The sequence below is a fragment of the Rhodnius prolixus genome, unplaced genomic scaffold, assembly GCF_049639745.1.
Source record: "Rhodnius prolixus isolate KJV_2025 unplaced genomic scaffold, Rpr scaffold_10, whole genome shotgun sequence".
In the NCBI taxonomy this organism is placed as follows: Eukaryota; Metazoa; Arthropoda; class Insecta; order Hemiptera; family Reduviidae; genus Rhodnius; species Rhodnius prolixus.
The window spans coordinates 525,713-551,462 of NW_027411615.1; the positions used below are offsets into that span (position 1 = coordinate 525,713).

The window sequence follows — 25,750 nt, forward strand, 5'->3', positions numbered from 1 at the left end:
TTCTGGGTGTAAAGGCGGACGTCGTTGTAGAGGAACGACGGAGGAAGAGGAAGGAGTTAATAAATTGGTTTAGGCACTCGTTAGCGATACTACTCTGGTTACATCTTTAATTAAGGAACAACAACCACATTACTGTGGTTAGAAAAACAAGCAGTCTTTTTTCCCCGAGAGTCTGGGTTTTGCGTGAACGAAAACTGGTGAAAATACTCGTCATATCTTTTTCTCTTCCGGTGGTGAGCCGGTTGGTTTCACAGTTTTTCTTTTTTTTTTTCTTTTTTTTTAATTTTCTGGTTATCGTGATTACACACCAAAGAAGAGAATCGCAAGAGAGAACAAGAGAATAAGCACAGCTTATGACGTCAACTTGATAAAGCACGACAAACTCATCTTCATAAATTAAAACTCCCTAAAACTTGACTAGTCAAGTCTCCGGGGAGGGTGGCGCGGAAGGAGGGTGTTGTATCGCTCATTATGCAAACACTCTGCGGAGAAGATTGACTATCTCCTTTTTCTCTGTCTCACCGTTATCTTTCTCACTTCTCTGCTTCTCTCTCTCTTCTCTTCATCCACAAATCTTTTTCTCTTCAGTTCTACTCTCAGCAATTCTCTTCATTACTTCCTTTACTATCTTATCGACTGTTATATTAATTTACTAACTACTATTTAGTAAAAGGGGGTTTCTTTATTTCTGTTTTTTACTTCTCCTTTTTTGCCTTCTCCTTCTCCTTTTAAAAAATTTCCTTTACTACACTGTTTATCACCAACCTTCCCTTTCCATGTATTTATTTTTTTCCACTAATTGGTTTTTATTTTCTAAGGTATTTTTAGTTTGTATTTCTCTTCAATAAAACATAGAATTTTATCCTCCTTTTTCCACTACCTCCGCTGGTTTATTGTTATTACTTATCTAACACGTTCTTTGCAACGTATAAGATAACTACGTAAAAACTATCCTTTTAAGGAAATTTATTATTGGAGTTTAATTTTTTTTATGTAACCAATCATTTAATAGGAAAAAATAAAGAAATGTACTCAAAGACCAATTTGTTAAAAAAAAAAAAACACTTTTTCTGACTAAGGGGGCCTTAAAAACGATCATTTCCGGTGTAAACTAACGATTGAAAATATGCACGATTACAGTACTTCCACTTACTAGTGTGAGAGCAAGTAAAAATCAAAGCTGATTGACTTCTAGTTAATGTATCAATTTGCTGTGATGCTGTGAATAAATAGGTATCAATGCCAGTATGATATTTATAGAAATTTAAAACCAATTCCCAATTTGAACAAAATTGTGACTTGCTAATTATACTTTTCTGTTTTGATATTGTTTCTGCTTAGATTTGGGCTTTTTTTTTAAATTTAAATGTGCGTCGAAAAGTTGGCGTTGAAACATATTTCTAGGAAGCTGAAATTTAAAGTTTATCTGAGGGAGGTTTAAGGTCAAGAAAAAAAAAAGGGTTTTTAGCACATGATGTAGGGAGGATATCCTAGCCTAAAACCTGGCATCCTTTATAAAGAAAGGTCGCCTCCGCTGGTTAGGTCATTTTAAGAAAGACTGCCTAAAAGGCTCCTCTATGGTCGACCCGGTGGAGCTCGCCGGAGAGGAAGATCTCGCTTGCGCTGGCTGGACGATCTCCAGGATGAGACCTCACCTCAATTTGTGTTGGGCGTTGGAGAATGAAGGCCAAAGACAAAAGGGTGTTTGGCAGAAGCTTGTGGACGAGGCCTGGGTCCTTTAGGACTGTTGTGCCATGTATAGATAGATAGATAGAAAATCTGGCATCACTAAAATAGCCCTTGGAAGAGGGAGAAGTGGGAAACAGTTCCAAAAAAAAAAGAAGAAAAACGTCATACACCTTCTCCACAAAAGAGGGTACACCCTTCTCCCACTACCTGGTGTAATTACTCCAAGCTTAATGGGGAAACTCAAATACTCTCTCAAGACCACACATTAGTGTATGAGGAAGCACTCTGTTCTTCAGCGCCCTGTGCAAACCATTCTATTCGGCTAAGATCTCATCTCTCCTTGGAAAAGCAACATTTCCCTTCAAACTTCAAAAGTTGCTAAGTATCTGCATTTAGGAGCAAATGGGTTGCAGGTGGCTAAATTCAATAAATACTTCTTTGGGAGGGATGCCCCTTGGAAAAAAAAAAGTACTCCTGGGAGCAGGTAAACGGAGACCAGGATTCAAGGAAATATTCAATGCCAAGCGCCATTCTATTGCTGTGAAGGGGAGCCAAAATCTGGGAAAGATATTTTGGGATGAAGGGATATGATGCTTTTCCGGAACTTCAGCCTTTCCCTAGGAGTCATGAGTCGATTGCCGAAGAGCACAGGGCACTGAAGTACAGAGTGCTCCTTTGTAGACTAAGGTGTAGGCTTAAGAGAGTATTTGAGTTTCCCCAATTAAGCTTAAGTAGTTACACCAGGTAGTGGGAGAAGGATGTACCCTCTTTTGGGGAAAAGGAGTATTAAGTTTGGTTTTTTTGGGGGAACTGTTGCCCACTTCTCCCTCTTCCAAGGGGTTTTTCAGTGTTACCAGCTTTTAGGCAAGGATATCCCCCTACATCATGTGCTGAAAACCCTTTTTTGTTCCTTGACCTTTAACCCTAAACACAAGTATTTCCGATCAACAATCAATTTCGAAACTTTGACACAACTGAAATACTTCCGCCTAAGTGAAAGTAATAAAATTAAAAACCAAAAAGAACACAACGGAAAAGTGAAAACTAAATATGATACTTAGAATTGAAATATTACCTCCAATAACAGGATGTATTGTCCAACAATTTTTATGACAATACAATTCCCACGGATTACAATACATTTATTTTTTTTAACTTCCGTTTTTATGACTGCGCACAACCGAATAAAAAAAATATATATTTTTATTGTATGTTAAACTATTGTTTATTTGTTTTTTGGAGGGGGGTTTTATTTACCAGCCTCCCTCCTTGCTAGCCAATTCCAGCTCCATCATTAAATATTCATTAAATAAATGGTTAACTTCTAATTTCATAATACGAAATACTCAGTTACAAATGACGAATAAAATCAATGCTTTTATCCAGAACAGCGGAAATGACCAAATTTTTCAATTAAAACAATCATTAAGGATCTTGACCAAAAACTTAATCGTAGGCGTCCTTAAAATGAATGAATGAACCAGTTAATCGTGGAATTTAGTTTTAACCCACCCCCCCACAGTGTGCGGAATTAAAATCAGACAATGACGTGTATACACGTGTCGAACGCAGGGCAAAAACAACCAAAAGTTTACAATAGTCGTAATAGTCACTGCAAGGCACTTTTTCTGCAATCTCTGAGGTCCTTGAGATTACAGAGGAGCATTCTTGTGCTCATTCAAAATCTTGCACTGCTTTACGTATGCATTGCCTCTAGTTAACTAGGGACGCACAAGAGCTTTTTTTATAAAGAAGAAGAGAGCTTTCTGAATTCTGGGCAAAATGAAATCATGCACTTACTGAGAGGTCTGAACCTCTAAGTTAAACATGGCATTGTATAAGGTTTGAGAGCTTCTATTTGTGTGCGTAATTCCCAAGCTCTAATGCGGAGACCAAACATGTACCAACCACTTATCCATTTGGCTGGCTCCCACCAACTGTCTCCGTATAAAATACTTGGCAGTTCTATTGGTAGGATAAAGGAAACATCCCACCAAATCATATTCTTATTGTATTTTATTAGAATTTCGAGCTTTTGTAGTTAATGGCAATTTTACATTTTTCACAACGAGTATACACGTCGAATGCACCGTAGCAGAGATTTGGTTTGACGTCGAACGCGCTTAAACTGGTTAAATTTGAACTTCCTGTTAGTTGGTGGGTAGGGGTGGAGGTGTTACGGCTGATACGGACCGACAGACAGTTAGTCTATTCTGTGAGTAACACTCTCAGACTCTGGGTAGTTAAAGACGGATATTTATGGTGTTGACTCATAATAAGAAATCTGCACGATTACAATACCTACCTCTCTTCTTTCTCACTCTCTCTCTTTCTGTGAGAGAGAGAGGGTGTGAGAGAGAGGAGAGAACGGGGGGAGAGAGAGAAAGTGTGACCCATTGTGGTCGTCATAATTTATAGATTCACGCTCATTTTTACGTTACAATGTATGTGGTTTCTTTTTAGGGAAGGACAAACAAAAATCACTGAATTTAGTTTTAACATTTTAACTTAACTCCGGATGCTGCATAATGTATGAGAACCTTCGACCAGTTCTCCACTTAGTCCAGCGAACTACAGAAGACCACAGAATGTATAAATTTTGGTAGACATGTTGTACGTATTGTTAAAGAGATTCAAACGAACGTAGCGAATTAGTTTTTGAAAAAAGGCTAAAGTTTTTGAATTTCAAACTTTGAATGGAAAATAGGTGTGGAGCGGGGGGGAACTTCCGCTAATTTACATGAATAAAATTCGTGTCCAAATTTATGTAGCGAGGGGCGACCAAGTTGGGAGGTTAGGTGCCCCTCCTGGTGAAGTTTAAATAGAATAATTACGACTTTTTGTTTGTGTTTTTTCAAGTTGAAAGTTAGAAACCAAAATATACAGGGTGAACCAGTAAGTATTGTCCATAGGCCTACTGTGTGTAGTACATCTAAAGTGGAGTTCAATGACGTATTGGCCAACTTCATATTTTCCTCTGATCTTGAGTGACGCCACTTATTTTTTTTTTCTCTAAAAACATTACTTTTTTTTCCAATAAAAATGTCATTACTCAGAAAGTTTTAGTCCGAATTCGATTCTTGTTGGCACGGTTAGAAAGACAGATAAATTTCCTAAAAATTGATACCATTTCGAAGCATAAGTTATTCTCCAAACAGCCTCAATCTTCCTCCGGATGCTGGAAAAATAAAAGTAATCGAAATTTTTGAAGAAAACTCATTAGGCCCTTATGTGATCATTATCAGACCTAGGTGCTGGCACTTTTTGTAAAAGTTTCCTTGTCTAATGTGCTTTCAAACGGTATATCAATTTCCAGGATTCCTTTTATCTTCGTACGAGAAATTACGTTTGTCTTTACTAGAAAACGTGTTCACGAGATCAAGAAAAATTTGTTTTTTTTAAACAAATGGTTCTCGATGCGATTTATCTGAGAGTATCTTAGCAACTTAACATAAAGAAAAAGGAATATCTCGGAAATTTCGAGATCTGATTTGAGTTTATTAGCCACAAAAGGACTCGGAAATGAGTTGTTTTTTTTGTTTTTTTTTAAAGAAAAAATCGACTATTCAATGTCACTTTATTGAATCGATGTTCTTTTATCTTTGATACGTATACTAATAGCCTGTAATACGTCACATTAGGCGAGCGGTTAGAGGCGAGCCTACAAAGCTAATCTTTCAATTTGAAAGACTCAATTTTCTCTTTAAGTAACGCTGCCTTGATCGGAGGGTATGAATTTTTTTGTGGGCGTTTATTTTTGCTAAAATCAGCGCGTTGGTAACAGTGATAACAGAACTATGAATTGCAGAGATATACGAGTGGAGAAGTTACCGCAGTGGTAACACTCCAAAATATTAGGCTATTAGTCACTCTCTTCACTTGAGAGGAGATCACGAGGCCACTGTCTCTTAAGGCGTCTTGTCCGGGTTATCAGCAAGAGTTCTTGAAGAAAGATTTTGAGCTAAAGGATTTATATGAGATTGCAGGCTGAAGTGGAGTTTTCTGTATCGTGTTTTAGCAACATGTGTGACAAAAGGAATGTTAAAGTCAGTGTGTATAGTCCAGGTTGGAGACATAAAAAGGAGCGTGTACAATAGTTCGAAATATTTTAGATTGTAGAGATTGAATCCTTTGGAGATTGGAGCGTTTGGTTGGAACCCCACAGTTCTATTCCATACGCCCAGATTGGTTTTAAAATAAAAGTTATAAATTAGTCTTTTGTTGTCCAGAGAGAGTTTTGATCTGTTGTCTAAGAGTCTTTTAAGTAGTCGATAGCGTCTGTTCAGTTCTGTTCTTTTAAGTCTAGTCCACACTAGACTTAACACACTAGATATGAATAAAAACAAATCTGGATTGAACAGTTTTTCCTATTTTCTCATACTGCAACTTCCGGAATTACTAACTTACAGATAAGTATTTTCTTCAAATCCATAATTTCAAAATCTGTTAACTATTTCTCACGTGAATAAGTTGAAAAAATAAAAAAAAACATACTTATACTTGAGCCCAAAACTCTTACTAGAACTATACCGGAAATGGATTCTCCCCCTCTCCAAAAAAAAAGTTATAAATGAAAATCCGGTTGTTTGGTTTTCTTCTAACTTAGGATTTTCAGAAAAGGAAGCTGTAATAATAGTTTCAAGTTCCTGAGAAAGAAGTATCAATGAAAAAAAAAAACGTTGTTTTAAAACTACTTCTTACGGTTATTATGAGAGCAGTCTTGCAATCCTAAAATTTTATTTAATTACCAACCGCCATTGAGCGCAGGTTTAAACTTGATTGACTAACACAGATGTAGTTGTGTGTAAAAGGATGATTGCGTGTGTCAGGAAAGGGAAGTAATATGGAAAATTCAAATGTTTGTATTTGGAACAACTTCTGCTACAAGGAAATTCATAGCCTTGATAGAGTTCACTTTAACTGGCCACTGGTACAATCTCTGGCCAGTTATTCCACAAGAGATAGTTAACGATCCCCTTATTCTGTCTCTCTCTCTCAATATCCAGCCAACGGCGACAGAGATTTCTGGCTCAAAACTATGTACAAGGGATACCCAACCATTTACATATTTCAGTACGCTATATACAGAGACATACCTGGACAGGAAACCCTCTTGATTAATTACCTAGGGTATACTGGCCGCCTCTCCTCAAGGGGGAAAGGATATTCTACCCATCCAATCCCCTCTCTCCCTCTCTCCTTATTCTATTCTCGGTCCCTTCATGAAAAGCTGGACTATCCCGACCCAAAGCTATTAACATATTGACCATTTATACAAAAGGTTTTCCAACTACAGCTCTACCTGCAGGACTAGAGGTACTGATTTCCCACACTGTGTCCTAATTACAGCCCCTTTTTTGGGGTATCATTGATATCTCTAAAATTATATAATATTTTCAGACTTGGAATTTTTACTTTCTGTTCTCTCTTGTAAGAAAAAAATATTGTTTTCATGCAGAGGGTTGAAATTTTGGGCACTAACAGGAAATAAAGGTTTTAATTTTAAGGTTTCCTCAATCATGAAAAAAGCACAGTCAAATCACCAATAATTCAAATCCGGATAATACATTTCAGGAACTTCCGGAAAATGGCCAGGAAGAAAGTCACGTAAAGTAATCATAGATTTTATTTATTTTTTTTAGTCAATCGGACTTAAAACTTTCGGAATATAAATGTAAATAAAAATAGAACTGTCAACAATCATTAATGTTGGACTTAAGAAATTTTTGAACACCCTAAAATATACGTAGCATCGAGAAAAGCAGGTGAAACTGTCAAGATGTGCAGTTGCAAAACTCATGCGCGAACAGACAGACAAAAAAACAAACTGCAAGGTGTGTGTGTGTGTGTGTGTGTGTGTGTGCATTGTATTGGGCCGGCAGCAATTGGGGGAGATCATTATTTGGGATTATTGGAAATGAGATTAAGATTTTATCTTAGGGGGACTTAATAAATTGTTGACATTAATGGCCTATTTCTGAAAATATATTTATATTTAAATCGTCTTGGTGACGTTTTTTATTTTGAGTTGATTGGCCCTTTTATATCTTACATTTTTTAAAAAGAAGTGTCTTAATCCTTGTTTACGTCTGTGTACCCTTGAAGGGAAGAAGATAAAGAGAGAACAAAAAGTTCTTAGAGAGTCCCTGCTGATATCTCGCCCAACAATCACGGGCAAAACTTGATGTAAAAGCGCTAGTTGATGCTGCAACTAGTCGGGTTTAGCATACCCTCAGGTAAACTCTAGCACCCATCAACTACTATTAACTTATCACTTACTACCAAACACTTTAGAGATCACAGCATCTATTAAAAAGATTGGCCACAGGAACAGTCACAATATCTATTTCTTACTTTCCTTATCAAAATATCCGTTTTGATTTCTCTTCAGTAAGAAAACGGTGGTATTAGAAATGGTTTTTGTGGGTACGTCTGTGAAAATCTCCATCCACCGGACAGTGAGCTGTAAGAAGCTTCTAGCAAAAGGAAATCAAAGGGCAGGATTGTTCAAAATAACTCACGAAAGGCGGTAAAGGTAGCACCGCAAATTTGAACATATGCTTTATAACATGCATATGTCTTGAAATCTAGGACCCGTCTCGGAAGACTCCGTTTTATAAGTAGACGTAAGTTTTCATTTTTTTTTTTTTTTTCAATTTTTGGGGGCTTAGAAACTATTGAGTTTAGAAACGGAGATAAAAGATGAAGAAATGCTACCGGAAAGGAGAAGTTATTGAGGAAATCATACAAGCTAGGCGCCACAGTAGCCGAGCGATTAACAGACTAGACACGCCAAGCTAAGATTTATTGTTAGTTTAGTGGGTTCAATTCCCCGGTCACTAGGCCTTGGATTTTATTTAATGGTTAATATGAGAAATTTATAGTAAAGTATGTTTGCTAGTCGCCTCCGTCCACGATACCTAATTGTAGTTGGACGTAAAAGCCCCGCCTGAAAAAATAGGCAATTACTTTACTTTACTTAATACAAGCTTCACTAAATTAACAAGTCCCGCTCGGAATACTCGTACATGCAGAATTGTGGAGGAAAAACCGTATGATAGGAAATATACGTTAATGTGGATGATATGAATTATGTGGAAAGAATTGCCGGACGATTGGACAAAAGGCAATGGTGTCTAATATGCAAGAAAGAGGATAAACTGGCTTTAGAAAGTTACAGCAGTCGTAATCTCCAATTGCCCATAAGGTGTTATCCACCACCAAACAATGAAGAAGGGAAGACAGACGGAGAGAATACTAAGAGAATTCCAGAGCGACTTCATTCCAGACAGATCCTCGATTTATAGTGGAAAAGCCATTTACGAGTACATTGTAGATTTTCAAAGCAAGAGTACGATAGCCTAGTAAAAGAGAAGAAAATTCAATGGCCACTTGCTGAGGCTAAAACTGTGATAAAGCTTCCGCTCAGAACTCAAAACGGATTTCCGATTAAAACTAAAAATCCGCTTCTACTTCCGGACTTCCTCTTACTAATTGAGAAAATAATAACACAAATGAAACTGTAAGATCAGTTTTTTTTTTAAAGAAAATATTAGAAAATTATTATTAAAACTTTCAGTACCTAAACATGAATTATTTTCTGCTTTTCTGCCCTAATTTTCTGCCCCAATCTTTCTTTTAGAAAATAAAGTATTTATGCAACTCGATTAAGCATAAAGTACGAATATATTAAGCTGTAATTAATTAATTGCCAGCCTGTCTGTAATAAAAAAGGGATTAAATTGCTAAGCATAAGCTGAACATTGCTCATAAAAATAAGCACACTCATAGGTACTTACAGATATATCTTCTAGACTAACATAAAAATCGAAAAACCCAGAATAGAACTTAAGTCATAAAATGCACGTGTTAAGTGTGCACTTGGTGTTATTTCGCACTTAACATGCAACCTGTTAAATACACACTTAAATATTTTATTTACAGAGTTTAACCTTTGCCTACCAGAGAAAATTGGGGTTAAATCTATAAATTATTGAAGATGTATAATACCGTAAAGAGAAAGTCATATTGAATGTTATCATTTAAATTGAATATTGGCTTGCCTACAATTTAGGGTGAAAATTTTTGTCAGCTAAATTAGATTTTCTGTACTTCACAGAGTTTTCGACTGGTTAACCGGAAAATTTGGCCATTATTTACGCGGTTTATTTGGAAAAGCTCAACAATGACACGATTGTCTTGTCCAGTTCTAGACTAGGAACAATTTTAACTTACATCTAGAAATGATCAATACGAATTCCAGCAGGAAATTCACGTTTTCCTTAAAATCCCTCGAACCTACTTAAATTAAACCCAACTAACGCTTAGTAAACTTTCGAACTCTTTTGATAAAGACGTTAAAGATTAAAAAGTAAAAGGAAGACGAGTAAGTGAACAAAATACAAACAAATAATTACGTGAGATTCACCTGACCCGGGACATACACTCCACAGCTACTGTTTATTTCGCCTTAAAAAAGGGTGAACATTGTGCCAGACATTATCCCATGGTGCTTATATGTAGATAGAAATCTCCCTATTGTATTATAGATCAAAATAAGGGTAAGGGATATACCCTTTATTACAACCTTGGAAGATCCTTGCCGTATACAGAAGAGGCCGTACAGAGATGACCAAGGTTATTTCTTTTTGTTTCCTTGTTTCCTTCTGAAGTAAAGAAAGGGATGATTACCGAATTGAGCAGGGAACTGCCCTTGAAATCTACCCTAATATTTTCTACATTTTTATTTAGAAACGACTTTTTTTTCTGTCTCTTTCTCTTTTGACATCCGAAAAAGGGGTAGGCTGTTATATTGTGGGTCCAGGAGAGATAATGCAAACTGTTAGTTTTGGTTCATGTTCACTGACAAGCTAGATAAAAGGGAAATTAATAGATCGGAAGTAGAAGCTGAAGTACCAAACTGGTTACCAATAAGAATAAAATACTTCCTTCTCTGAATACCCATGAAATAATTATTGTAGACAAATTTTTACAACTAAGTAAGTAAGTAAGGCGGGCTTTACATCCAACTTACCAATTAGGAATCGTGGACGGAGGCGACTAGCAAACATTACTTCACTATAAAATTTCTCATATTAACCATTAAATAAAATCTAAGGCCTAGAGACCGGGAATCGACCCCACTAAACCAACAATACATCTTAGCTTTGCGGGTCTAGTATCTTAACCGCTCGGCTACCGTGGCGCCTGATTTTTACAACTAAAAGTGAATCAAAATGAGTACACCAAGTTCGACAAAAAAAAAAAATCATTGGAGACGCCAGAAAATCTGTAAACATTGAATGAAACTATGAGGCTTTCATCCACTTCAACCAAATCTCAATACCATATACGGACAAAGTACGATATCTAGGATTATATTTAGACGGACAACACTACTGTGGAAATCCCACGCCAGACTCAAAAGACAAGACGCTGCAAAACTTTACAAACTAACGGTGAAAGAAAGAAAAAGAAAAGACTGATTTACTGGACAATTATTCAACCTAATCTGAAATTACGGAGCTGAATTATGGGGTTCAAACCAAGTCATTCAGACATCCCGGTCCAAAAATCCTCCACCTAATTATAGACGCTTCATTTATGCCTCTAACTGTACCACCTCAATATTCCTTTTCCTCTCCGATCTGATTCCCCTCCCGCCAACTCGTCTAGGCCAATCCTCTAGTATCCTCTTTATCATCTAGCACTCTTCCTCAGAGCTCTGGCCGACAATGTAGACTAACACTAGGGCAATAAGAATAGAATGTCAAAATAGTCCGAATGGTGTCGAAAAACTCTGAACTCGTTGAATCCTTCTTTGTGATATTGAAGAGGAAAACCCTATATCTATCCCTCTTCCAGAAGAACTCTTAGGTCGACTTTCCCTGGGAATAAAAGTTGTTGATCGCCATGAATAAAATGTGTGCAAATAGGTCAGAGGAAAGGGATTACTTCAGTGGTTAGGGTATTTAGGACTCCAACTCAGAAATCATGGATTCGAATCCAGTTGCTGGGGCCCTTTAGATTTTCTCTTACTAGGGAGCTTCTTACAGATCATTGTCCGGTGATGGGCAGAGTTATCTATAATGGAAAGAAACACTGTCTGGAGACCGGCAGTGCGCTAAAACTTTTTTAACAACTCAAAGATGAGGAAAAAGAACATTTTCTAGAGTGCTACTTTAGAGGGTGAGTTTTGATCTCTAAGTTAGAGTTAGATCCATTTTCGAACTCTGGTAATTTGAAAAGGGATATTTCCTATGATGACTTAATTTCCAAAAATTTGCTTCAATCTTTAAGTGATGAAAGAGAAAAGGAGAGAGAGAAAACGGAACATTCTCAATTGACTCAAATTGAGGACTCACATTGGGATTCGAACTTTTGTAGCATCATAACCGCTTATCCCCACCACTACTAAATATATATTAAGGGCGATTATAAACGATGGTGTTCAACGGTTTATTATTATTATTATTTTTAACATGATGGCCATTTTTTATAAGTAGGCATTTCTATTGATTAAAGACTCTTTCGAAAAGAAAGCAAAAAATAAAAGACCTCCTAAAAAAAGAACTGGTTTATAGTAAAAGAATTACTTTGTTGGTAAATGAACATTACGAGTGTATGATCATGCGTCCCGTTCATGAAAGGGCAAACTGCTATTGGTCCTCAAGACTTTGAGAGCGAGCGAGAGAGAGAGAGAGAGAGAGATAGATAGATTGAGAGTGATAGAATGATTTGCAAAACAGAGGTCACAAGGATAAGGTCACCAAGTACTTTGTCCACAAATCCTGTCCCTTAAAGGAAACCCCATGGACCACATTAGAAGACGAGGGGTTCACACAATGTTCACCTGCCTAACGGACCACCTTACAAAAGAAAGATCCCGCTTTGAATAAATTTTAAATATTTACAATTTGTTTAAATAATGCGAGGATAAAGGTTAATTTCTAAGATATCTGTTTGTGTGCAGTGGAAGTTGAATTTTGATACTATCTAGGTGAAAATATCAAATAAATATCAAGATGTTTTAATAATAAAAAAACGGTATCATTATTTCTGTATTTTCTGTCCCATAATAACCAGGAACCTAGTAAATGTTCTAGGGCAGGAAGAAAACAGAGGGCCCTTCAAATGAAAGTATTGTGAGTGAACGTTATGTCCGGTAGGGCAGTTGTATAAGGGTTGATTGTCAAAAAGTGCACAAAAAAGTGTAACGTTGAAAAACACCCAATTTTGATATTTTTTTTCTCTTTTTCTATAAAAGATAAAATTCCCAAATTTTCTTTAAAATATAGGGAAAATCCTCCTTTATAACTGTAATTTTTTCGCCATAGCCCAGAAAAAAGTGGCCGAAAATGAGCAAAAAACGGCTATTTCAAAAAATGTTCTTGTTCTTCTTGTTACCTTTTTTTTTTTGTAAACTGCGTAGCGACTAAACGCGAGAACCGATTTTCATGAATAAGGTGAGTCATTCGAATCGAGATTTCATGTAGATGTGCCTTATAGGGGGTTTCGTCGCTGTACATTGAATGGGAGAGGAGTTAGCCCCATGTACATAAGGCCCCATCCAAAATTATTATTACTAATAACTCTGTAAATCTTTACCTCGAGTATCCACCACCAGGGCGCATCCCAAAAGTTACTGATTTCTTACCTGAAAACAAAAAATGAAAACAGTTATTTTAATTCTATAGAAATTAACAAAATAATATACGAGGTGTGTTCAAAAAGTAACGGGAATTTCGTTTTTTGAAAAAAATATTTATTTATTCATCTACATTAATATTATTGCCTTCAAAGTAGTCCCCTTCGCATACAATACACTTGTGCCAGCGCTTTTTCCAATCCTCGAAACACTTCTGAAACTCGATCTTTGTGATAGCTTTCAGCTCTTTCAGCGATTCGCTTTTAATGTCATCTATGCTTGTAAAACGACGGCCTTTTAATGTTCTCTTTATGTTTGGAAATAGAAAAAAGTCACATGGAGCCATGTCTGGCGAATATGGAGGCTGGGGCATCGTTAAAGTTTTGTTTTTGGCCAAAAATTTACGAACAAGCAATGAAGTGTGAGCAGGTGCATTATCGTGGTGCAAAATCCGTGAATTGTTTTGCCACAAATCCGGGCGTTCTTTTCGGATTGCTTCACGCAAACGGCGTTGAACTTGTAGGTAGTACTCCTTATTGATTGTTTGACCTTGTGGCAAGAATTCATGATGCACTATGCCATTAAAATCGAAGAACACAGTGAGCATAACCTTCACATTCGACCGCACTTGTCGAGCCTTTTTCGGTCTTGGCGATCCAGAATGCCTCCACTGGGACGATTGAGCCTTAGTTTCGACATCATATCCGTAAACCCATGTTTCGTCACCTGTTATAACACGTTTCAGTAGATCCGCATCGTTGTCGACTTCATTGAGTGACTCTTGAGCAACTTCCATTCTCCGCTGTTTTTGTTCGAAATTCAACAATTTTGGAACAAATTTTGCTGCCACACGTTTCATACCCAAAACATCCGAAAAAAATTTCATGGCATGAGCCAATTGATATGGCAACATCATCAGCGACTTCTCTGATTGTGATTCGGCGATCGTTCATAACCATTTCTTTCACTTTTTTCACTTTTTCATCGGTTGTTGATGTGCTTGGACGTCCAGGTCGTTCGTCATTTTCAACGTTTTCGCGGCCATCTTGGAAACGCTTATACCACTCGTAAATCCTTGTTTTACTCATAGCAGACTCACCATATGCCTTTATTAACATTTCACACACTTTATTACACTTTATTTCATTTTTTACGCAAAATTTAATACAAATTCTTTGATCCATTTTTTTTAACAAACAAAAATCGCCAAGCTCGAAAAACACGTCTAACCTTAACGGCTGCCACTTAAGAAGTAAACAATGAATATTACTGAAAATTTTATCGTACTTCAGGGGCATGTGTACCAACATAATAAAAAAAAAAATTTACAATCAGACTCTCCAAACCCGCGAAATTTAAAAATTCCCGTTACTTTTTGAACACACCTCGTATATTAAAACTGGAAAATTATTTTTTTAATCGATTCTTAATTTTCTAAATCGATCAATATATTTTTGATAAAAAATCATATTGAATTTCAACAGATAAAGGCAATAGCTATTCTTATGTAATCATGGTTTTTGTAGAAAACAAAAAAAAAAAAAAAAGATAATGATTACTAAGCAAGAATTTAATGATTGTAATGATGATAATGATGAAGAAAAGACAAATATTTATAACAATTTTAAAGATATTTAGAACAGCATAGTCCCCCACTCTCCGTCGTTCTATGTGTGTACGTTCGTTTGTGACTATGAACATAAAAACTAAAAATCGCCGACTGCATACTGTTGAAGTTTCAAAAACTAAAAGAAGCTTTCTAAGAAGAGAAAACCTAAGGACCAGCAAGGCGCTAAGGTAGCCGAGCGGTTAAGATACTAGACCCGCAAAACTAATATGTATTGTTGGTATAGTGGGTTCGATTCCCCGGTCACTAGGTTTTAGATTTTAAAATGGTAAATATGAGAAATTTATTGTGAAATATGTTAGGCGGTGTATAGACTAGACCCACAAAGCTAAGATGTATTGTTGGTTTAGTGGGTTCGATTCCCAGGTTTAGTGCTTAGATTTTATTTAATGGTTAATAAAAGAAATTTACAGTAAAGTATGTTTGCTAGTCGTCTCCGTCCACGATACCTAATTTGGTAGTTGGACGTTAAGCCCCGCCTGAAAAAATAGGCATTACTTTACTTTGTAAGGGCCAACAGCTAAATTCGAACTCGGTATCTTCGCGTTGGAATCGCTGTATAGTAAAGTAAAGTAAAGTAATCGCCTATTTTTTCAGGCAGGGCTTAACGTCCAACTACCTATTAGGTGCCGTGGACGGAGGCGACTAGCAAACGTACTTTACTATTTCTTATTTAACCATTAAATAAAAACCAAGGCCAAGACCGGGAATCGAACCCAGTACCACAATGCATATTAGCTTTGCAGGTCTCTCCTCTTACCCGCTCGGCTACCGTGGCGCCTGAATCGCTGTATAGCTAACCAATAAGCATTAGCTTATTCCCTATAGAAAAAAAACATTAAATAATTGTAAATTTTGTAAGAATTTTTACTACGCAGTAATTATAGTGAAAAGAGAAAGCTTTTAACTTTTATTTAAAGTCTCCCATTAAAAAAAAACTTATTTACAAAAAAAATTAACGATAAACAAAGTAATAAAAGAAAAGGGTTTACAAAGTTGACAATAACACTTGTTGCCTGTTCTTAGAGAAATGTTTGAAAGACAATGGACGTGTGCTCATAATAAAGGATATAAGTGAAGAAGTAAGACAGAGTGAGAAAAAAATTAATGGTAAACACATACACAATAAAGGGGACTTGAGAAGATAGAGATGTGCTTCGCGTGTTAGTCGTGTGGTTAATAGAGAAAAACTTAACATTAAATGAAGTTAATAAGACTTAAGAAAATATAAAAAACAAAAGAAAAAAAACAAAGGAAAAAGGGAGAGGTAGTGAAGGGTGTTAGTTAAAAGACAGACAATAAAAAAGATCTTTAAAGAAGCAAAAAAAGACGACAAAAGAATTAATTGCAGTAAACAAAAGGTAAATATTATTGGCTGAGTGGGGCTTCAAAATTGACCAATGGTTCTCTTTGTTTTATTGCTACATGTATTAAATTTAATACACGAGAACAATCAAGACTTGTTTAGGTATTGGTTCCTACATCAAATCCCCTTTTGGTGCATCTTTTTTTTGCTTACGAGTCATTTTCATTCATTAATTATTCTATTGAAGGTTATGTTGGTCCATAAGAGTAATTGAGACAATAACAACAAGTTCATCACCCAATGAACTAATCTTTTTCTCACTTTGATGCCCTTTTGCCCTTCTAACTATCGAATCTTTTGTTTCGTAAAAAGGGTAGTGAGGTGTTGTTCTTAGGTGTTGTTTTTTTACCTCCGGCTAACTTTACAACATATGCCCCTCTTCCACTAACTACCTAGAGCGGAATTACGTCAGCGGAATTCTCTATTGTTTTATAAACAACATCCGTAACCCTTCTCTTACAATCTGTTTAAGTAAATGATCATTAACATTTTTTTTGTTTTTTTAAACATGACACGTGTTCTGCGCATGTCTTAATCTTTTTTTTGTTTCTTAGTTACCCTGTTTTAAATTGCTGTAAATAATCTTACGCGTGTTTTATACACACGCGATGAAGTTTATGCATGGGTACTTTGTAAGGTGTTGATGTTTTAATACAAAAGGAGTTATTATTATTATTTAACAACTTTTTTACCTCCTTCCGTTTATAGTAAAAAAGGAAGTACTGTTCATGCCCAGTAAAGGACTTATTTCAGATTTCCTGCCTAACCAAAGAAGTCGCCTCAACTTTTAAACTGTATACAGTAGCGCAGAACGTTAGCTGTTTTATGGTACTATGAACTTTAGTTATTACTTGAATCAAAAGCTCATAAAACTGCAGGATTTGAAGATTATTTCAAATTATGGACAAAATTTAAACTGAATTTAGATCTACGAAAAGAATATTCACTAATTTTTCTCCAAAATTAATGAACTATTCAAAAAAAAAAACTGCTCAGCATCTAGTATCGTAGGAGAGTATACGTAACTAGTGTTGTTCAAACGACTGTAATTGGTTATGTAAAAAACCGTTTTTTGTAATTTACAATCTTCTTATTTCTTGCTCATTCTCTCTCTCTCTCTGTCACCATCAATCTGAACATTGCTGTGTGCAAGAGAGAGAGCAATATTTGGGCTCTCCCCTATCTAAATAATAATAGCAAGAGTTACTATTGGGATAGAGAGAAAGAGACAGTCTGTCCAACTTAAACCATTCCCACGAAGTATTTGCGCCCAGTTTACAAAACACAGTACTACCAACCTCTATTTGGCTATCAACACACTTGACCGTTGTACTATTTCCACAGACAACTCTTCATCTCTCTCTAGCTGTTTACCTGTCTCCCATAGTTTTTCACATGGGAGGGGTTGTACCCTCTGGACAATGGATTTAGCTGGGATACAAAAGCAGCGCCAATAGTTATAGCCTTGTCTACTTAGTAAAGACGCTCCACACATCCACACGAACACAAACATACTCTCTCAAATAGTGTTACAACTCCGCTAGCAGTGTCCCCTTTGAGAATGGGAATCTCTATATCCCAAAAAGAGAGGGGGGAGCGACCGTTGTTTCACCCCTTATCTATTGTCCTAAACTAGAATATACATAATATTGGACACCAACCCCTTAGATGTGTGGCTTTGTTCCAGGTTAGTTTCCAAGGTTAAGGATGACCTTCTCATTCCTCATACACCTCCTAGACCATTCCCTCCAGATAATGGTAAACTGATAACATTGTGAGTGCACCTTGCTTTGTGTTTTTCGTTCCCTGTTCTGCTCGTATATTTGCGCCAATTCATACAATTATTATAAAGGAGAGTATTGTTAATCCCATGTAAATATTGAAATATTGTGGTCAGGTCCACAGAACAGGATAATATTTTGCTGATTTCACTGTTTGGTTCCTGGATTTTCTTCCATCATCATCGGCATTAGTTTGGTGAGAAGAGAATTCAATTTCAAATATATTTCTGTCTCAAAGTATATACTTGTTGACTGAGTGCGGTAGGTTACATCTGTTTACGTACCAAAAAACCCTTAAACACGAATTTTCATTAATTCTATTTCCACTATCTTTACAAAAATGTTTATTTTTTCCGTTCATTAAAAGTTTAAATAACACTTATTCACACCATATCTAGTAGCAGAGATATGGTTAGCCCCAATCTGCTAGCTGTGGGATTTCCCTAGTGAGCCTGGGTGATTAATCAGGGTTATAAGGATTAGATTCCTCTACACAATACACATTCAACTTTCTAATTTGCATTGACATCCTGGAATATCTGGCAGAGGCTTTGCGGAAAGAGGTAAGGCATAAGACCCACGGCTGGCTATCCTTTCTTCTTAGAACTGTCCTGGATAATCCTTGATTCGAAAATAAGAGAAAATAAAGAACAAATAACAAGAGATGATCTTTATGTAAATAAAGTGGTTTTTGAAGTTTTTGTTTCAATTTAAAACGCGTCTAAGGTCATTAGCGCCCGGAGCTTGTTTCAGTACACTGTCGTCCTCTGAACCAGGAATACAGACAACCCCAGCCCTTAAAGAAAGCTCCTGGGAACAGAAAATCTAAGAGCTAGCCGGTGAAACCGGAAGTTAAACGTAAATATATCAGTACGCTCACCACTGAGCCACTTTTGAAAACCAGGTAATACAATTGTAATTTCGGAGGAAGGTGAGTACAAAGGAGATAACTGAACACAAGGGATTTAAAGATGGAAAGGGTAGAAGCATGGTGGATAGATAATGGTAAGGAGTTCCAGAGAGAGGTAGCGCATATTAGAGTAAGGTTTTGTCAAAGGATGAAGTACGGTGTGAGAGAATTTTGAGAACAGAGGAACGAGATCTAGTACTGCGAGAATGTATCGAGGATTTGAACTTGAAGAGTTGGGAAAGTATAAGATGGTCTTTGAGTTTAGGTAACTTGGAAAAGGAATGAAGTACGGTGTGAGAGAATATAGAGATCAGAAGAACGAGATCTAGTACTGCGAGAATGGATCGAGGATTTGAACTTGAAGAGTTGGAAAATAAATGATGGCCTCTGAGATTCGGTAACTTGGAAAAGGAATGAAGTACGGTGTGAGGGAATATAGAGATCAGAGGAACGAGATTTAGTACTACGAGAATGGATCGAGGATTTGAACTTGAAGAGTTGGGAAAATATAAGATGGTCTTTGAGTTTGGGTAACTTGGAAAAGGAATGAAGTACGGTGTGAGGGAATATAGAGATCAGAAGAACGAGATCTAGTACTGCGAGAATGGATCGAGGATTTGAACTTGAAGAGTTGGAAAATAAATGATGGCCTCTGAGATTCGGTAACTTGGAAAAGGAATGAAGTACGGTGTGAGGGAATATAGAGATCAGAGGAACGAGATCTAGTACTACGAGAATGGATCGAGGATTTGAACTTGAAGAGTTGGGAAAATATAAGATGGTCTTTGAGTTTGGGTAACTTGGAAAAGGAATGAAGTACGGTGTGAGGGAATATATAGATCAGAGGAACGAGATCTAGTACTGCAAGAATGGATCAAGGATTTGAACTTGATGGTCTTTGGATAACTTGGAAAAAGAATTGAAGCCCAAAAAATACTGGCGGCGCTAGACAGGAGAAAAGCCACTTCAACTCATCGTAGTAGTGCGAAATGCGGGAGTCTCTGGAAATGCTGAAAATAAATCGTATGAAGTAGTTCATGAGGCGCTTGAGAGCTTAGCAGATCACCAGAAAGACCAGTCATACACTAAGCAAGTATAGTCGAAATTGGGAAAAAATATGAGAGGAAAATAGGAGTTGTATAAATTTCTGGCACAATTTAGCAAATTAAAACGTTAAATTTGTAGGACGAATACAAAAATTAAATAGAACGCAGACTCGTTGGTAAAAATTGTGAAGATATATATAAACAAAACTTAATTAAAAATGGAGAAAGCGAAGTAAACTGCAGTAATAAAAAGAAAGAGAGATGCACGTCAGATAAGAGGCAACTGCATGCCTTAAGGGAAGGTCGCGCTTCAGGTAACCTGGAGTTCCTTAAAGTTTCAAGTATTCCTTTCTTTTTCTATTCATCTAGCTAGCTCCTTTCTTGACCGGTTTACAAAGGCTAAGATACCTAGTTCCCTATTTCTTTCTTGGTCTGCGCATCTTCCCCGCCGCCACAGTCCCCATTCCTCAGCTAACGCCGCAAACATTGGCCAGTGTATATAACCTGTAATCTGAGAAACCTCCACTCCCTCTCTATCGCGCTCGTGCGCGCGCGCAGTCACATGTAAACATAACCTATAATTTTCTTAACACCAACTAACTAATGTAACGGAAATCTTACTTCTTTGTCGGAGGTTATTTTTTTTTTTTTTTTGAAATTAAATACAGACTGCGTTCTTCCATTATGTTACGATGGACTTTACTGGGAAGAAAGAAGAATTATTGGAGAATTCTCTTTTGCTAAATTTCTTTCTTCCAATTTTGAGTTTTAACCGGAAGTATTTGTTTTTAGGTCCTCTGAGTCCCGGAAATGGTCAGTGTATGAACAAAATATCTCACAAACTCACAAAATTACCGGAATTTGATTTTTTAGATTTAGATTAAGCCCTAGCAGGACTCCTAATTGGAACCTAACGATTAAACTCTTGCGCAAAAATGTGTGCCCATCCCACTGGAAAAAAAGAAGCAAACGAAATATGCTATCAATATAGCATTGATTACTTGTAACGGTGTAACATTTTTGTCCCATAACTTCGAGCATTGATTTCCCTATACCGGGAATTCTCGAGAAATGCCATACTTTATTATTATTTGGTTCCATTTTTCCACACCCCAAACAGTTCCATCTTCTTCCTCTGAAATTCTAGATTTTTTTCCCCCCCGAAATGAACAAACAATATCGCTAGATTCACTATCCAGTCTCCTCCATCCTCGCTTTCTTTTTGAGAGTGGTCGAATAAAAATCCATTATCATCGCTATCATTATCCCATTTTAGGGATCCGAATAAGGGATAATACTAAAAGTAACAATGAAACTATTATTTGTACTGACCACAGGTTTTAATTTATTATACCGTTATAAATCGTAATATGTACGACTAAATAAAAAAAAAGGCAGTTCTCGTGTAATTGCACTAATTTCACATTTGAATAACGGTGTTTAGTTAAGAGGAAGTACTACAGTGTTACCAACACGAAAAATAATAAAATGTAGCAAGTAGTACACAGTATCTCAGAAAATTTAGTAGACGTGCGATGCACGTTATTTTCAATGTAGGAGAAAATTATCAAAGACGTGAATTGCACCCCAAAATAGCGCCAAGAGGTTAAAAAAAATCCCCCCCAAAAACGGAAGTACCACTTTTTGGACTTAAAAATGATTCCTAAAGTTTTAAGTGCCTCCAAGTCTTCAACCGTCCTAGTAACTTCACATGAGCTCATACAAACCCCCTTCCCCCGCAAAACCATGACCTATTTCCACACCAAAAGGTTCACAAAACGGTATGGTTATTTCTTTCTCCCCCTTTCCTTGGGGGCAATATTCTAAACAAATCCCAAGGTTATCCTTAAGTGGGCTATAAACTTAACCCTAGCTTACTACGTAGGCGGTATGATTTCTTTTGCTAGCATTTAATCATAAAAAAAACAAAGAAGCAAAACAATCTTAGAATGTTGACCTATGAAGTAAGTACTGATAAAACGCAAGAAATCTTTTATTTTTTAATCTTCCCTAAGGGCATCATGCCCTAGAGCAAATACGCTTTATTATCCGATATTGTAAATATATTTTCATTCTTATTTATTTAGTATTCTATGTAGATATGTATTCAGAGTACTATTCAATTGTGTAATAGGATTCCTTGGCCTACAAAAAGAAGGAATTTTTAAATTCAAGTATCTACATTTCGGGATAAAATTAAAACATTAGATCATTTTAAATTCCTTATTGAATATTAATTCCCCATAGTTTTATTTAATGTTGAGATTATTATTATTTTTATTTTATAGCTACTATAAAAATTTATTGTATACAGCACTAACTGAAAGATAAAACCATTAGTGCTGCACGAGAAACGAGACAAATCTCGTACCGAGACCGAGACCGAGAAATTAATATGAGAAATTTACAGTAAAGTATGTTTGCTAGTCGCCTCCGTCCGCGACACCTAATTGGTAGTTGGACGTAAAGCCCCGCCGAGACCGAGACCGAGACGAGATTTGAGCAACCGAGACCGAGACCGAAATCGAGACATGATATATATCTCGTCGAGAAATCTCGGTCTCGTCTCGGTTTTTCAAATATTAATTTTTAGCTACAAAATTATAAAATTGTGTTCTTTATTAATAAATAATCATTACGGGTATTGAATTAATTATTAAAAGATACGATTTTATTCTATATGTCCAATATTACTACATCTATTTGACTTCGAATTACATAAGTAAAGTAAGCAAAGTAAAGTAATCGCCTATTTTTTCAGGCGGGGCTTTACGTCCAACTACCAATTAGGTGTCGCGGACGGAGGCGACTAGCAAACCTACTTTACTGTAAATTGCTCATATTAACCATTAAATAAAATCCAAGGCCTAAGACCGGGAATCGAACCCAATACCACAATACACATTAGCTTCGCAGGTCTCGCACCGCTCGGCTACCGTGGCGGCCCCCTTCGAATTACCTAATTTTTACATAAATTCACTAAATTTCACTATTCATATCATTCATTTATTCAATTTCATAAATTTCACTATTAATAATCTAATACTTTCAACTTTGATATTATTAGAATTATATTTTAGAATTAGTGAATTAATGAATTTGAAAAAAAAGACTATCTATTCACCTAAAAAATATTACCACAAATTTTCGTTTTTAAGATACACTTTGCCCAAGCATTGATACATAAAAGAGCTTTTACTGAGTCAGAAGTTAGAGAAGATCTTCTATTGGTCATTATCATCGCAGCTTGCGAAAATAATCTTTCCGATGTCACTGAAGTTGCACAGATACTAAAAATATCTTTTGCCATTCTAGACAAATTTTTGAAGGAATTCTCAAGTGTTTTCCACCATTCTAAAATGTCAACGTCTACTGGTGCTTGGTCTAATTTGGTGTAATTAATTATTTCTGTCTTCCATGCTTCGGTGATATTTGCTGATTTTTGAGCAAATGGTGCAAAAATATTGATGCAGTCGCCGTCGTCGTCAAAAGGTGAATCATCAGATTCTTTATCTTCACCAACAGCCGTAACTAACGGAGCGGGAAGTTTTTTGGGAGGTGTATTTTTTATTTCACGAATCGACTTCTCATAGCAGGCAGATATGTTATTTGGGTCTTTCATTTGGCGCGTTTTTAACATCTTTTTGAAATTATATAAAGATATATAACAGTAATAGTAACATATGATGCATTGAAGTGTAAGTAGTTGTCTTCTTTTACACACATTTTCATTACCAATATATAAATTAAAATAATTATTAGAAAATAATAACACTTTTTGAAAAGATTATTAATAGCAAACCGCTTTTAATACTTAAACAAAAATTCAAAAAAAACGAGACCGAGATATCTCGACGAGACCGAGACCGAGACTGCATAAAGTCTCGCCTCGTCTCGGTCTCGTGCAGCACTAAAAACCATGATTTTGTTCAGTTAAAAATACCACATCAATCAGATACATACTTCTTTGAACAAACCCAATCGTTTTAAATTCGTAATATAATTAAGAATTGAGAGAAATGGTAAAATCCTGGACAAAATAGAGCTGCGTACAGGAGAGAACTGTTGGCCAATCCGTAGTTTCACGTAACTAGGATCGAATGTTCCTGGAGTGATACAAAAGAAGCTGATAAACGAAAAGAATGAATAGGATCAAAAAATAACTGTCAGTTTCAGTCATATTTTGTATTAATATTTTTTTGTATTGAGCCGAGCTTTCTGACCTAGGGACTAGGTCCATCTTCAGGGCTGTGGAACATATTTCACAGTGTGGTAACAATAATTATATTTAAAATGAATGTGTATAATTTAACGTAATTTACAAAATTATTTACCTATAATTGACCATGTAATATTTTACATCATTAAAGGATTTTTGTGTCTTCTGTCTTGTCTGCTCATGGACTGAGTGTGATCGGTTTTATCTGTGTCGGGTTGTGAGAGGAAGTCCGTGTTGCCAATTGTCCAAGTATTTTTGTAGTAAGTTGGCGTATGTGGGAGTTTAAATTGTTCGTGTCAGAAATTATAGACTGTTTTCTGTCTTTGATATGTATGGTAGGAATATCATTTCTAGAAGAAAATAATGAAGTTATAGATTTGGTAAATTTGGTAAAACGAATTTTCCATGAAGAATTATCCAAATGAAAACTTCTAATCCCTATACGAAGTTTTTTTAGGAAACTTATAGGATGCATTTTCCGTTCCCCCCTCTCCCACGGGTGAAAACTTAAAATCCCTTAAAATTGACCATGACCGCAATACTTTAACAAAAAAATGTATTTTAGTTTTTTATCGCTTACGACACCAAAGTTTAAAAACGGAAGTGCGATTTTATAGGACGCTTTTTTTAACCCCAGTTTTGTCGCTAAGACTCAGTAAATCATTAAAAATGAATCAATTACAAGTCCGTGAAATTGTTCACCCCAGATCTTTGAGTAAAGTCACTTAAATTGAAAGAACCCTACGCAAAGCTGTCTAATCGTAATTGATAACCAGCAAACTGATTTAAGTTATGTTTTATGTTTGTAGACTTAACTCTAAATGAATAAAACTAAGTCTAACTAAGAAGAACTTGATGTGTAGCCAGTGATAAGATATGGATGATGATAAGAGACGTGTTGAACAGTAGTATTAAGCAGGTGTTGATTACAAACAGGAAGATCAGCATCCCTGTCAGCAGATCTGTTTCCATCAGTAGAAGATAAAGAGATACAATCAGAACTAAACAGACTCATTTCCTATATAAGTAGGTAATAAATTAGGAACTTCAGGTAACATAAATACCTGGTGTTTGTCACTAGAGGGAGCCCCCCCCCCAAAAAAAATGACTGTAGAAAAACAGCTGTTCATTTTGGCTTACAACTATATATATATATATATTTTTTTTTTACACCTGTCCGTCTGTTTGTCGGGTTTTATTGCTCATTCATTACATCATAACTGTTTATTGAGCCTTCTTTTATTTTTACTCATCATTACACTTTGACCCTCATCACTGAATGAAAGAGAATGAACTAGTTCTCTGTCTTTTTTTTTTATCCCCACTCTTTGACTTTATTATATCTAATTAAGAACACCTGTGGGGCGGGAATATTTGATAAAGCCCGCGCTTTTTTTTTTTTGGTATTAATTTATTTTTGTTCCTCTTACTGGACTTCTTAACGGTTTTCGCACGACCCCTTTTT

The 25,750-nt window shown here is 36.2% G+C and overlaps 1 protein-coding gene across 2 annotated transcripts in view; it reads right to left on the reverse strand.

The window, feature by feature from the left end:
- svp (COUP transcription factor 2) overlaps positions 1-25,750 on the reverse strand; it is a 282,909-nt gene that overhangs the window by 234,877 nt on the left and 22,282 nt on the right. The gene's annotated exons all lie outside the window — the stretch shown is intronic.